General features: G+C 33.7%; 1 protein-coding gene across 6 annotated transcripts in view; it reads left to right on the plus strand.

The window, feature by feature from the left end:
- The window catches only part of Nol4 (nucleolar protein 4), a 329,323-nt gene that overhangs the window by 63,860 nt on the left and 249,897 nt on the right, over window positions 1-15,566 (plus strand). The window lies entirely within an intron of this gene.

The raw sequence follows: 15,566 nt of genomic DNA on the forward strand, positions 1-15,566 counted from the left end.
CCTTTTTACTTCCTTATATCCTTTTTTTTCCTTTCTCTTTTTCTACTTCCCCCCTTCCTCCTCTCTGTCTCTTGGTGGCCCCCCTCCCTCTTCTCTCCCTCCCCCCTCTCACTTTCTTATATTACAGCATTTGCATCAGTTCTTTCATTTTTGTTAACAGAAATAGATAATATTTATAAGAATGTTCTCTTGCTGCTAGCACCAGTGAAAAAAACACTTTTTGACAAGTGGAGCAATTATGTGCCAGAATATCTCAGCTACCTAGTTGAAAAAGAGTGGGCTTTTCAGAGCCTCTTTCTTGTTTTATTTCCAGTTCTACATGCCAGTCCAGTGCTAAAATCTCTCTTTTCTGGGCACTATTCCATCTAAGTTTGAGATCAGTTTTTGGCTTTTCGAGGCTGTTGTTTCAGTGTGGCTCTGTCTCTGAACCCCAGGAGGGGGGTGAATTAAGTACTCTACTTACACTCAGCTCAGGTGCAAGATTTAGTGCATGGATGCATCTCTACTGACTACCGACATGAATGCACTTTGCAAAAAGAACTCTGATTAGAGCAAGTTGAGGCATCTGTGATCTTGTACTGCCAGCCATACCCTGGCAGGCTCTGAACTGTTGTTGGTTACAACTCCTTGCTTCTCACATGCTTTCCTGTTTAACATCTATGTGGTACACCTTTCGTTTTGTGAAAGCTTCCTGGTAGCTTTTGATTCTGATAAACATGACTTTCCCTACTTAGTTCTGCAAGTTTGAATAGACCAGCTTTTTCAACTTGACTTTGATATTAGCTCTTTAGCAAAATCTTAACAATGCAGATTACTATTTCTTTTTCAAAGGCATGAGATCTTCAGTGCCAATGAAAGAGAGTTTGTTACAGTCCAAGCCCTAAGTAAAGCTATGAATTGGAAATATGTTTGTCTGCAGTGTCCTGTTCTACTTGGTTGCTAATTCTCCCAGAGCACTAGTGTTTTCTAAAAACAGATCTTATGCCCCTTTCAAGCATTTGGCCCTCTTGATCTAAAATTTCATCTCCTTGAAAACCTTTTCTTTATTTCTCCTAGTGCCTCTCTGACCTTTTTGAAGCCTCTTTCTCATTTTTCCCTTTTTGTCTTTTTCTTTTTGATATTGCATCTTGATCTTCTGCTTTTTCTATTTTTTGTATTTTCCTCAGCCTTCACACCCCTATCCTTCTGCTATATTGTTGTCATGTATTCTAAATCTGTGTTATCATATGCAGACTTTTCCTCTGAGCTTTAGACCCTGACCTCTAAGCTACTTCATGGACATTTCCTGTAGGTATTTCAAGTTCAATGTGTTTTTCACTTATTTATGTTCCTCTCCAAAACTTGCTTTTCCTTCTATATTGCCTATCTGGTTAATGGTCTTATTATGGTCCTCATAACCCAAGAAACTTGAAAATCCTTTACTGATTCATGCAGTCATCTGATTTTCTTATTAATATCTTATTAATATCTTGCATGTGGCAGGCAGATAATATCATGTCTAATGGAAAAGAGAAATTAATGTAACTAAGTCCTGAAATTACAGCTTTTGGTGAAGTCTACTACAGAAATAAGCAGGATAGTATATGACAAAGAAAATGTTGGGAACTGTACTCTAGACAGATAGTCAAAGAAAAGTTCAGAGTGATATGGTGAGATGAAAGATGAGAAAAGCCAAACACTTATGTTGCTGGAGAAAGAACAGCAGAGAAAATGGCAATCACAGAAACCCTTGTTGCTAGCGTAGTCTATTTGTGCTGCTATGATAGAATACTAAACACTGGGTAATTCGCAGTTTTGGAGCCTGGAATACCAAGATCATGGCATTGATGTTTTGTGTCTGGTCAGGGTTTGATCTTGCAGAGTAAAAGAACACTGTGTTCTCACATGGTGGAATATAGAAGGGAAGAAGGGACTGTCTTTCTCTCTAATGAGCCCCTTTATAAGGTCACCTAATCCCCTTCAGGGCAGAGGACCCATTTTGGCCTAAGTATCTCTTGAAGACTCCCTCTCTTAATATTGTCACTTGGCACCACCTGAATTTGAGAGATACACATTAAAACCATACTTGGTGGGCAAAGGCTTGTGTTCAAACAAGTTACCTAAAAATCAATTTTCATGGTGAGAATGTAACAGAGACTTTGAGGTGGGGGCTGCAGATGCCCAGTGGGTAACTAAAAGTAGAATGAAATTTGGCTTGTCTGCCTTTATTATTGTATCTATGTCCATTATTACTGTGAAACCTTGGGCCAGATTCCTGCTCAACTCTGTCTTTCCCAGCATGGCCATGCTGATCAAAGCTCCTTTCTTGCCCTTCACCATGCTCCTCTCCTTTATTAGCATTTGGGGACCAGTGGCAAGTGGCCAAACCTGCTCTACTGGGACTCCTGGAGCTGGGGCTTTTGCCATAAAACCCCTGCAATAAGAATAGGAAAATGGAATGTTTTGTTTTGTTGTCTTTTCTTTTTGTACTGGGGATCGGATCGAACTCGAGACCTTGCTCTTGCAAGGTAGGCATGGTGCCACTGAGCTAAATCCCCACCCCTGAGGAAAATGGACAGTGATGTTGGTGGAAAGGGAAGCAGAGGTAAGATTCTGCAGGATTTTCTGGGCCATGATGAGGAATTTGGATTTTATTCTATGTGCAGTGGGAAGCTATAGAACGTTTTCAGAAGAGTGGCATGAACTGTTTCATAATTTTGAGAGATCATCTGGCTGTAGGGTGAACAAATTGGAAACGTGACAGTTTGGATGTGGAGACAAAATTAAAGATGATGAAAGTTTTCCAGGGATGACAGGGATATAGAAGTAGAGGGGGAGGTAAGTTCACAGACAGGAGGTATTTTTAGTGGTCTCTTTTCCTTATCACCCACTGTTGTGTCTCAGTCTCATTTCTGTCCCTAGAGCACTCTGTGGCATATGGGGCCTCCCACACCCCAGGTCCCTACCGTGGAATCCTAATGGTTGTTATTCTTATTCTTTTAGGGCTTCAACTGTCAATGCCAATTACATGATTTCTGACAAGGAGAAGGTAGAGAACAATAGTTAAGAAAGTAGGCTCAGGAAGTAAGCCACCTTGGCTCATGTTTACGCTCCATGACTTGCTAATGGTGTCACTTTGGGAAAATTGCTGAACCTTTCTATTTAATTTTCTCTAGGTACAGGACAATAATAATAATAATAATAATAATAATAATAATAATACATGTTTTTAGGACTTTGCAGGAATTGAAATATATGACACACTGTTATATGCATTTTAAATATATGGTATGTGCTCAGTAAATACACATAGGCTGTGTGCTGATAGTGTTGGTACTGATGATAATGATAGAGGACTTCAAATCTCACCATGGTAAGCATTTCAGTACAATCACCTTGGGGAAGTTCTGCAGCCTTTACTGCCAACTTTATATTAGGAGTAAGAATAGGAATCGGAATGGCCCCACTACAGGAGTGGGTGGGTAGCAGGGTAGCTGCTCTTAAAATGTCTTTTCTTGGGGGAAATCTTTTGGGAAAGCATTTTTTATTCCTTTCTGGATTTTTAATTTTCCTTCTCTGAGCCTATATTTTCCTATTTTGATTTTCTGGTTAGAATGATGTGAAAGAAAATGGACACTTACCTTTTTATTTTTCTTGTTTTGTATGGGGAATTGAACACGGGGCTTTGTGCTTGTGAGGCAGGTGGTGGAACCACTGAGCTAAATCCCCGGCTGGATATTTATCTTCTAATCATGGAAAGGAGGATAATTTTCCTGTAAGTTGAGAAAAATTGGGCCTTGCTGCCACTTGATGATTTTTATTCCTTGATGATTCTATAGGAAACAATCTTCAGTAATTATAAATTTTAACTTTCCTGAGTTTGCATCTTGACTAGTATTGACTGCTTTGTTTTAACAAGTAATCAATGATCTAATCTCATAATTTTCCAACTCAGTTATCAAGGCTTCTTGGTATTGACTAAATAAATAAATGAATTAATCCTTAATGAAATGTCTCCCTGAACCTTTTTCTTCCTTATCAATTATTGTTTTCCTCTATCTAAATTATACCCTCATTACTTTTCTTGTGAATGTATATACACTATAAATTAATTTTTTTCAACTTTCATATTTATGGTAGATTTATTTTCTCAAAATATATAGCTCTCCTTGCCATCTTTCATTTAAAAGAATTAAAAAGCTTTTCACCAAGAGGAAACTTACAAACTAGCAAAAGATTCATATTCAGACTGTATAAAAATTTTTCATAACTCAGAAAAAATCAGAACACTCAATTAAAAATTGGGCAAGTGATTATTCAACAAAAAAGATCATGCAAATGATGAAGAAAGGTAAGAAATGACCCTGTACCTCAAAAGTCATCAGACAAATGATCATTAAGACCATTTTCACTGCCATCAGAAGATTACAATTAAGAAGACTGGTCTTCCTAAGCGTTGATGAGACTGTTGAACAGGTTGAATATGCGTATACTACTAGAGGGACAATATATTTATGTGACTACGAGAAAAAACTATTAAACATGATCAACAAAAGTTGAATATAAAAGTGCTATATGAAGCAATTCTCCTTGCCTGTATATTCAAAATAAATGAATGATAGGTAAAGGGAAGTGACATAGGAATGTTAATTCTAATTGTTGACAATTGGAAACAATTTGTTTATGTTGAATAAAATAATAATTATGACAAATTCTACTATGGAAGAATATGCAGCAATAAAAAAGTTGGTACACATACCATTGATACACATTATAGCACACATAAATCCCACAAGAATACTGGCATAACAAATAGGCAACACTAATCTATGTTGAGAAGTAAGGTGACATTATCTTTGGGGAGATGAACAAGGGTGGTAATTGGGACGAGGCATAAAGCAACTTTTGGAGTGTTGCTATTCTGTATTGATCCAAATAACCCTTACTTGATTGTGCTTAATTTATAAAACTTCACCAAGCTTTACATTTATTATATGTGCATTTTTGTCTCCATGTTGTACTTTAATTAATTTTTAACGTGTCTTTTTAACTATTGAAAGCTGATTTTTTTCAGATTGTCATCCAAGCCAGTGGTGATTGGATTTCAAGCTACTTTTCTTGCTGTTTCCTCTTACATCTCTGCACATGTCCTGTTTCTGACAGACAACTACCAAAAGAGGCAATGGCTTCCAGTTGTTCTTAGCTTTCACTGTATTCATCCTTTTACTAATTGAGCCTTCTGAATTTCAGCTGGACACATGGCTGCCAGTGCCCAATCTTCTGATCGCCTTTTCCATTTCACTGTGCCTCTAGGTTTGATTATGGGATTATGGTTGAGCCAACGGTACATAAACAGAAACGATGCTTGCAACTTACTTTCTGTCATTCTATCTAATTTTATTTCTGGCTGGGAAATCACAGTGTGACCTTGGCAGCCACGTGTTTCAGTCGGCAGATCTACCTTTCTGGATCTGGATCTGTTGACTGTTAGATGAGAGTGTATTGAATTTTTGTTTTATTTAAACTAAAATATCTTGAGGTTTCTTTATTACAATATAGTCTCTGTCTGACACATTTAGTTCTTCATAAACATTGTGATTCATATGTGCCTCTGTGCATTTCCTTAGGCTAATGACTGTTTCTAAGACTCACTGGCCAGCTGAAATGATCCCCAACTGTGCCACATTTATTATTTTATCTCATCATTTTCTTGGTATGTGACCATGGGGGATATATTCATTTGTCTGAGCCCTAGCTTCCTTATCTGTGAAATGGGAATAATAGAGGCATATTATGAAGATTAAAAGAAATAATATATGGGAAGTGTTTTGTACAGTCGGCAGTACCTATCAAACACTAAAATGTTAATTGTTTTAATGTTATGTTGATGATATATAGAATTGAACACTGGAGCACAGAAGCTCAATATAAGTTGGAAGAGATATAAATTAAGACCACTTAAGAGAAAAGCTTATTTTCTTTTTTTACTCCAGGCCTTCTAAAATTTTGTGATGATTTCATGATATTGTAAATAGTGAAAATAAATAAACTCTATAACCAAACAATTCTACTTCTATTTATATATCCAAAAGAAATGAGCACATGGGTGTACCAAAAATGTGAACATATTTACAGCAGCATTATTCATAATAGATACAAATAGAAACAATCTAGTTCTTCTCAGATACAAAAGTAAAACTCTTAATTTCAGCAAGTTTATTTTATCTGTGCATGTTTCCTTTCCTATTAAAAATATTATAGTAAAGCTGCACATAATCGCAGACTGATTATATTTCAAAGCAGCCAGACAGAGAAGGTGAACCTTAAGGAATGACAGTTTGTCTGATGGCACACTTCTCAATGGCCATAGTCATAAGACAGTAAAATGATAGCTTTTGATTCTCAGAGCAAATATATAGCAATGCAGATTTGTATTAGCAGATAAATGATCACTCAAGAATGAGAGTATTGGGCCAGGGATTTAGCTCAGTGGCACCATGCCTGCCTTGCAAGCTCAAGGTCCTGAGTTCAATCCCTGGTACCAAAAAACAAAACAAAACAAAAAGAATGGGAGTATTACTCATGCCTTTAATCTCAGCACCCTGGAAGTCTGAGAAAGAAGATAGGAAGTTTGAGCTCTGCATAAGCAATTTGATGACTTTTTGAGGCCTGTCTCAAAATAAAAAGTGATAAAGGGCTAGGGATGGAGCTCAGTGAGTAGACACCTTGGTTTAATCCCCAGTACAGCAAAAAACAAAAAAGAAAGAAAAGAAAGGACAAAAATGAGAATATTTTTAGGCAAAGCCCCTAAACCTATATTACCCTTATTAAATACCAAATAGTTTCTCTAGTGTGAGAAACTGAAAGTGTAAATAAGGATTAAAATGAATAATTGATAATTTGAAATAGAAAAAGGTCCAAATGTGTAGGGGTGGTGGGAGGGGAAGGGGAAAGGGAAGAAGGGAAAGGAAAAATTATGAGAAAAGAAAAAAAATGGAAATGAAATCTATGTAAATAGGGGAGGGTGGAGGGGGTGAAGGGCGCACAGGTAATGGGGAAAAAAATAAGAACCAAGATCCATCATGTACAGGTACAAGCACCCAATGATAAATGTAAACGTATTGTATACCTAAAATGTACCAATTTAAGAAAAAAAGTACTGTACTTTAGACTGACAAAATTTGCTAGATGATTTTAGAAAGGAAATTATAAAATTATAAGTACAATTTATTTGTAATAGCATAGAGATTTTTAGGATTTTTCCCCAAAGCATATTGTAATAAATAAATCATATTCTTAAGGAATCAATAGTGAGGTGCGGCTTTCTTTACCCCCAAACACCAAAGAAGAGCCAAATCAAAGTAAAGTGGTCACTTTGTCCTGCCTATTTACAAATAGGCGGATTTTCTTCTAATCTATCCTGACAATGTATATATACCTTTATTTTTGAGGGTTCTTTTTTAGGGGGGAGGTGGCTGTTTCATATCTAATGGGCTACTGATTACAGGACCCTAGAAATTTTCCTGACCTCGAGAACTCTGCATTTTAAACTTTGATATTTGTTCATACTTTTCAGTTATTATACAGTAGAAGACTTCTTTCTTTTTAAAAGAGAATATTAAAGGAAGATAATGTATTTTGTCTTTGGTAGATTTTTGTTTTTTCAATATGATTTATTTTTTAAAAAAATATTTCAAAGACACATGAACTAAAATAATGTACAATTTTTGTTTTTATGTTTTAATTTTCTGTGAATTTTTAGTGTTTTTTAAATTGGCCAAGCGTAGTTTATGAAAATAATGACTTTAACTGTTTTTTGGTCCACTTTCTACTGCTGCCACACAGGAAAGCACAGTTTCACTCTCAGTGGGTCCACGGCTTTCTTCTTCCTCTCCCTTTTAAAATAGATTCTAGGTTCCCAGCAATATTGAGCCAAAGTACAGAGGATTCCCCAGAGGCTCATAGCTTCCCTACTATCAATATCCCTTGCCAGAAGAGCAATTTTTTGCAATTAGTAAACAATTGATTATCATCACTGAAAAATCATAGTTTACATTAGGATTCACTCTTGGCATTGTACATTTTTTAGGTTAGGAAAAATGTATAATGACATGTATCCACCATGGCAGTATTACATTTTGTAGTTTCACTGTTCTACAAATCTTTGCTTATTCATTCCCCCTTCTCCTATAACCCTTGGCAACCACTAAACCTTTTATTTAACTTTTTTTTTTACAGTGTTACATATCAAATGTAACAAATTGTTACAAATCAAACCGTTTGTAGTCCTTTCATAGTTATTTCTTTCATTTAGTAATACACATTTGAGGTTCTTCCATGTCTTTACATGGCTTGGCAACTTATTTCATTTTAGTAATAGATAACATTCCATTGTCTTGACATTGCAGTTTATCTACATTTCTACTGAAGGACAATTTGGCTGCTTGCAAGTTTTGGAAATTATTAATAAAGCATCTATAAATATCCTTGTGTAGAATTTTGTGTGAACATAAATTTTTAACTTCTTTGGGTAAATACCAAGGAATCTGATTACTGGATTGTATTGTAGTACCAGGTTCAGTTTTTTAAACAATACTTAACCGTCTTTGAAAATGTCTATAAAAACGAATGAGAATTCTTCTTGCTCCATATCTGCACCAGATTTTGGTGGTATTAGCGTTCCAGAATTTGACCATTCCAATAGGTATGTAATGGTGCCTCATTATTTTAATTGTCCTTTCCCAAATAACATATGATGTAGAGCATATTTTCATATGATCATTTTCCACCTGTACATTTTCTTAAACTTATCAAACTAGAGCTTATTAAACTCCAGGAAAAATTCAATTAATCTTCAAGTAAAGCAAAATATATAATGTTACAATTATCTTCACATTTCAGAAGAATAAATCTATCCCCAGATAAATGTAAGGAAGTTTTCTAAGACAATTTAGGTAGTAAACAGTAGATTATGGTAATCTGCTCCAGAGAAGTGTAATGTGGTATCACTTGCCAAGCCTATCACATGAACTGACTTTTTGGCAAAGCAGTTCCACAATTAACCCAGGTTATAAAGAAAAAACTGCAATTGTACATTTGTGGATCATCTACTATATACCAGAGATACTCTAGGTATTAAATTTTCAAAATAGTTATCACTAACTGTAGTCACTTAAGGAGGTCATTGGGTAGAGCATCCTCTAAAGTAACAAGTCAAATTACAATACTAGCTTTTTTCAAAACAAAAATGGAACCAACTTAGTTTTCTATCAAAGGGAAAATGGACAAATTACAGCATAGCCATACAGTGGAATATTATTCAGAAATAAAATGTGGGAGTTACGATAACAAAATTTAGATATAGGTCTAAATCACAAATTTTGCTGACTAAAAATCCTCAGTGAAATTCTGTTGTAGCTCTTCTGAACAATTTGGAAGTGAAGAATAATCTTTCTTTTCATATTTTAGTTCTTTGCCTGGTATTTAGGTCAAAAATTCTTATCTTAATAGTACACGTTCCCTATCAAAATGATTACCACCAGAATTTTTCTAAAATAAAAGTCCTTTGGAAGGTTTTGTGACCCACAAGGTTGTCTTATTAATATGAAATGATTTAAAAGATTCTTTTAATCTTTTAGCATTCCTTTCCAAATATACTCATAAATTGTAGGTTATTGGCCATGGGCACATACATCACTTAACCTACTTTTATACTATGAATGTTAACACCACTAAAAATCATTTTTAGTTGCTTTCTTTGGTTCCTAACTGCAAATGTACAAAGTGAAATTTACTACTCTTACACAATGAGTAGGCCTATTAGTTAAAGGAAAACATAAGAAGATGAGTTTACACTTTAGAGTCACCGCCAAATACTGAATTATCCAGAATTATGGATCAAAACTCAGATGATTAAATCTTCAGATAAACCCTGACCTTATATTAAAGAATTCACTTTTCAAGGACAAAAATTTAATTTTTACCTGTTTTTTTTTTTTGAGGGGGGAAGGGTCTAGTACATAAAGTGCTTACTAGGTTTTAGAACAGTACAATAATGAAAAGGCAGAGAAATATGCAGTCCAAATAATAGCTGGTCAATCAGCACTTCAAAATGACAATGTGCTTCAAGGGCAGCAGCAGCTCATGTCAGTGATGAAAAGTCCCTGGTATAAGACAAAAATCTGACAAGCAGAGCTTGTTTGGCCAGAATATGAACATATGACCAAGCAAATATTTTCCACTCTTCCTTGTGCTGACAGGGATTGACCTTCTAGTAACATGGACTTTTGTTTGGACGGGGAAGAGGATGAATATTCTACATAAATAATTGTAATTATCTTCTTATTGAAGAAACATAACCTTGGAACTCACTCCTGTTTTCCTGATTGTATCATTTGGAATGAGCAGAATTACTTTTTCTATGGTTTTGCAAATGAATAGCTGGTGCAAAGTTAATAAATGTTGTATAAATTTGCTTTTCAAAAAAATAGATTTCTTAGTTCGCAGTGTTTTAGGTTGAAATACATGATTTTTGTCTTTATGTTATATATATATTTTTTCCATTCCCTGAAATATTGTTATTTCTTTGTTTTCTTTTTTAAAGATATAGTGAGTAACTCAAAGATAACTCAAGATACAGTGAGTAACCCATTGGAAAATTTCAGCAGAAGAATGCTGCAGATTAAAAATCCTTAATTTGCTATATAAACATACTATTTTACATATAATAATTAGGGTGAATTTCTTCAGTAATCAAAAATAAAAGTTTTGTACTTGGAACATTGCTTCTGAATTATTTAGTCAACCAGGTGTTTTGATATATATATAATATATCATATATATATATCAAATATATCATATATATATGGCTTAAAAATATAACTGAAGTCTTGAGTGCAATAGCATGATATTTCTTTATGAATGAAGGAAAGTTTAGGGCTACAGATGGTCACTTTATAAAATAGCCCATTGTGGTTGAATAAGATTGTATCTACGTGGATATGTACAGCTTTCAGTATGAATAGAAGCTCAAACGTGATTGTAAAAATTAGATTATCTAAAGGTAGTCTCCATAAATTCCTGAATTTAGAATGTTTTTCAAAGTTGAATGCTGAAAATTTACATTATTTTCTTCTCTCTTGTTTTGTCTGTATTATGCCATTGCTCCATTGTATGTGCATTGGCAGCCCTACTGTTTTATTTCCAAATGTTTCACTAAAATTCCTCTCTTATAACACCAACTTTATGATGATGGTGTTGCCAACTAAGGTATCTGATTGATAATGGCTTGACTAAGGAAAAAAAGGTGACATGTCTTGATTGCTAGACAGTAAATGTGCTATATTGGCCTTAGTTTGAATTTCCTATTACAGTTTAAGTAAAGATTAAGTAGATACTCTATTTGATACATAAAAATTTGGACTTGTGGGCCAGTGATTTAGCTCAGTGGTTCTGTCGCCTGCCTCACAAGCGCAAGGTCCTGAGTTCGATCCTTGGTACAAAAAAAATTTTTTTTTAGACTTTCAAATACCATTTTTTAGTCGAGTGGAGAAGTCTCACAAGCTTCCCTGTTTTGGTTGGAATAGTTTGTTCCCCTGACATACCAGTGTCTTTGTCTATCCATCCCTTACCATATGGAATATGCTTCACAAATGACTACCTCTGCTGACTCATTGTCAGGAAGGATTGCAGGAGAGGGATCTACCATAGAGTGGTTATTCCTATATTAATTCTTCTCATCTAATTTCATCATACAGTAGGAAGTTAGAAATTTCAAAGTTGAATTTAAATTCAGAAATACTATCTTCTGCATAAACCCTATAAGGCAAAGAGGAACCATGTAAATGTGCATGTCATTCTTTTCACATAGGAGACATTTTGATTTTATTATGTTAATATGAATGTTCCTATGCATGGCATCTCTTATTTATCAATTTCATATAGTTTCCTTAAATTTTTATGTCTGTATGTAACATCTCACTTCTTGGTAGTTAGTAAGCTAAATGAATTATAATAGGTTGACTCATGTTTTTGGCTTAACTTCCCTCCCCCCTCAGCATCAATTTAATGTGTTAGTATAATAGAACAAGAAATTTAATAAACAAATAATTTTGTTGAGCACAGACTTGCTATCATAGGTTTAAGTTACAAATTTGATGTTTTTCTATCATAAAGGTTTTCTAGTAATAGTAATGTATTTCATGGCACAGTGATGTGTTGTGTTAGATCAAAGGGTTTTTTGAGTTCTTGCTGTCTAAGGCTCTCTCTATCTGTCTTTTATGTACTCTATAAAATAGGCACTGAATTCAGCGAATATGCCATTCATTCATCTTGAATGACATAACAACAGTGGTATTCTAGGGTTGACTTTTACTAAACTCATGACAACTCATTATTATTTTTTAATAAATTTTATAGCCAGTTTGTGAAATATAACCATTATTAAAAATTAAATAGGGCCAGGGATCTAGCTCAGTGGTTCCGGCACCTGCCTTGCAAGCACAAGGTCCCAAGTTCGATCCCCGGTACCAAAAAAAAAAAAAAAAAATTAAATAAACTAAGCTTAATTAAGTAATTCATGTTAACAAGTAACAAACGTTCAAACTTATTGCTGCTTAATTATTTTACTGCAATGTTGTACTATATTTACTCTTGAAGTAGTTATTCTGGTCCATATGAATATGTTGAAGATATTATATAGTAGTGCACTTCTGTGCATTTTTCCTCAAGTCTAAGTTTAGTGGTTTTAGAATGCTAGATTGAAATGGCCATGATAGAATCATTTACACCATAAAATTCACAAAATAGTATAGTCAGGGCATGAATTTTTCATTTTCAGTTTTAGTACAGAAGTTGAATGAAGCTTCAGTTTAATGAATAATACTTGCAAAGGGTAAGAAATACTTCAACAACAAATCATATGCTATGCTTACTTATAAAAATATTGGGAAATAATTCTCAGATCAAGATGAAATTTCACATGATGTATCATAGTTCTGCTAAAACTGTCAGTTGCCAATTATGAAAACATGCTATAAAACTTAGCTGCCCATATGCAATTTATCATGAAAGTATGTTTTATTGTTTTTGTAAATTTTATTCTGTACATGTTTTATATCAGTAAATTTATAATAATATATAATATAACATTGAAAAGCACAGCATATTAACTGCCACTATGGTAGTGACTGATCCTCTTCATTTCCACTCTGCATTCATAGGTTCATGGACTGGTTGAATACATACTGTATGAGTCTCTCCTCACTTTGGTTCCATCTTTGAACTCAAAATGCATATATTTTTGCAGAATTATTGATATATATCTCACATACCAGACAATTTATCATTTGAAGGATACAATTCAATCTTTCAGTACATTCAGAGGATTGCAAAACATCCTCATCATCTAATATTAGAACAGTTATGTCCTTTCTAAAAGGCACTTAGCAAACAATAAGAGTCAGTGCTTGTTTCTTCTTCCCAACCCTAAACAAGTAATATTCTATTCTGCCTATACTTGATAATTTATTTAAATTGAATCATGTGGTTTTTCGTGTTTGACTTCTTTTTCTCAGCTTAATGTCTGCAGGATTCATTCATGGCACAGCATAATCAAGACATTATCCCTTTTGTGGCAGAATAATAATCATTTGTATGATACACACACATTTTATACAGTCACATTTCAGGGACATTTGAGTTTCTACTTTTTGGCTGTTACAAATAAGCTATTAATATTTATGTATAATATATGTGGACCTATTTCATCATTTCTCTTGAATATATCTTGGTGTGGGCAAGGTAAGTCATCTCATAAGTCTATGTTTTTTGGGGGGTTTTTTGGAAACTTGTGTTTTATTTTCCATCAACCTCATTTCCATTCATAAGTCTATGTTTAATATTTTAGTTATTGCAAAACTGTTTCCAAAGCAACTGCATCATTTTGCATTCCCACCAATCCACAGGAATTCCAGTTTCTTTACATACTCCTTTCATATTTGATTTTAGCAATCCCAGTTAATGAGAAACGAATGTCTCATTGCAGTTTTTATTTGCACTTCCTTTGTGACTAATAATATTGATTGTCTTTTATTGCGTTTATTTGCCATTCAAACATGCTCTATGGAGAAATATCTACTCAAAGTCTGCCAATTTTTAAATTATTTGACTTCCTATGATTGAGTTGTGTTTTCATGTGTTATGAATTAAAGTTCCTTAATAGATGAATGATTTTCAAATATTTTACCCAATTTACATAGGTTTTCATTTCAATTTTTGATGAGATCATTTGCAGCATAAATATTTTCAATTTTGATGTAATTATTTATGATTTATCTTTTATTGTTTAATTTTTGGTTTCATAACTATGAGGACTTTTCCCTACTCAAGGCCATACGCATTTTATTCCTATGTATTCCTGTAAAAATTTTGAGTTTTAGTTCTTACTTTTTGCTCTATAATCCATTTTGATTTGAATTTGATGTGTGGGTCTAGCTAGAGTTCTGGTGTCATTTGTTTACATATGAGTGTATAGTTTTTATAATAAGCTTTGAAATTAAGAAGAATGCGAACTCTAAATATATTTTTAAAGTATTATTATTTTAATCCATTGCATTTACATATTACTCTTAGGATCAACTTATCAATTTATGCAAAATGCTAGTTGGAATACTGATAAGAGATTGCATTGGTTCTATTAGTCAGTCTTTAGAGGTTTATTATCTTAACTATATTAAGTATTTTGATTCATGTACAAGGGATATATTTCCACTTTTATCTCACTTTAAATTTCTCTAAGCAATATTTTTTAGTACTTAGTATACAAACCTCAAATTTCTTTTAACTTTACATCTAAATTTATTCCTAAAATGTTATTGTTTAGATGTTTTACTAAATGAAATTACTTTGTCTAATTCAGTTTCTGATTGTTCATTAGAAATGAAGAGAAATATAATTGATATCAATGTATGGATTTTGAACATATTTATTAATTCTAATTTTTGTGGATTTCTTAGGATTTTTTAAATTCAATATCATGTCATTTCTTCTGTATTTTCCATTTTATAACAGCCCAAATGCCCATCAACTGGAAACTGGATAAAGAAGATGTGGTTTTTTTTATAAAATGGAGTGCTACTCAGCCACAAAGAATGAGAAACTAGAGACATTTACAGCTAAATGGATGCATATTGAGACCATACTCTTAAGTGAAATAAATAGGACACATGTGTAAATACTGAACAGTTTCTCTGGTGCGAGACACTGAAAGTGTAAATAAGAATTAAAATGATTAAAATGAATAACTGATAATTTCAAATAGGAAGAAAAGGTTGAAAGGGGTAGGGAAAGTGGGAGGGGAACGTGAAAGGAAACAAGGGAAAGGAAAAATTATGAGAAAAGGAAAAAATGGAAACAAAGTCTTTGTAAATAGGGAAGGGTGGAGGGGGTGAAGGGAACACAGGGAATGGGGAAAAAATAAGAACCAAGATACATCATGTACAGGTACAAGTACCCAATGATAAATGTAAACTTATTGTATATCTAAAATTTACCAATAAAAGAATTTAAGCAAAAAAAAAAAATCATGT

The sequence above is a fragment of the Heterocephalus glaber genome, unplaced genomic scaffold (genome assembly GCF_053883595.1).
Source record: "Heterocephalus glaber isolate CG9 unplaced genomic scaffold, H.glaber_assembly_v1.0 deba00000331, whole genome shotgun sequence".
Taxonomy (NCBI): Eukaryota; Metazoa; Chordata; class Mammalia; order Rodentia; family Bathyergidae; genus Heterocephalus; species Heterocephalus glaber.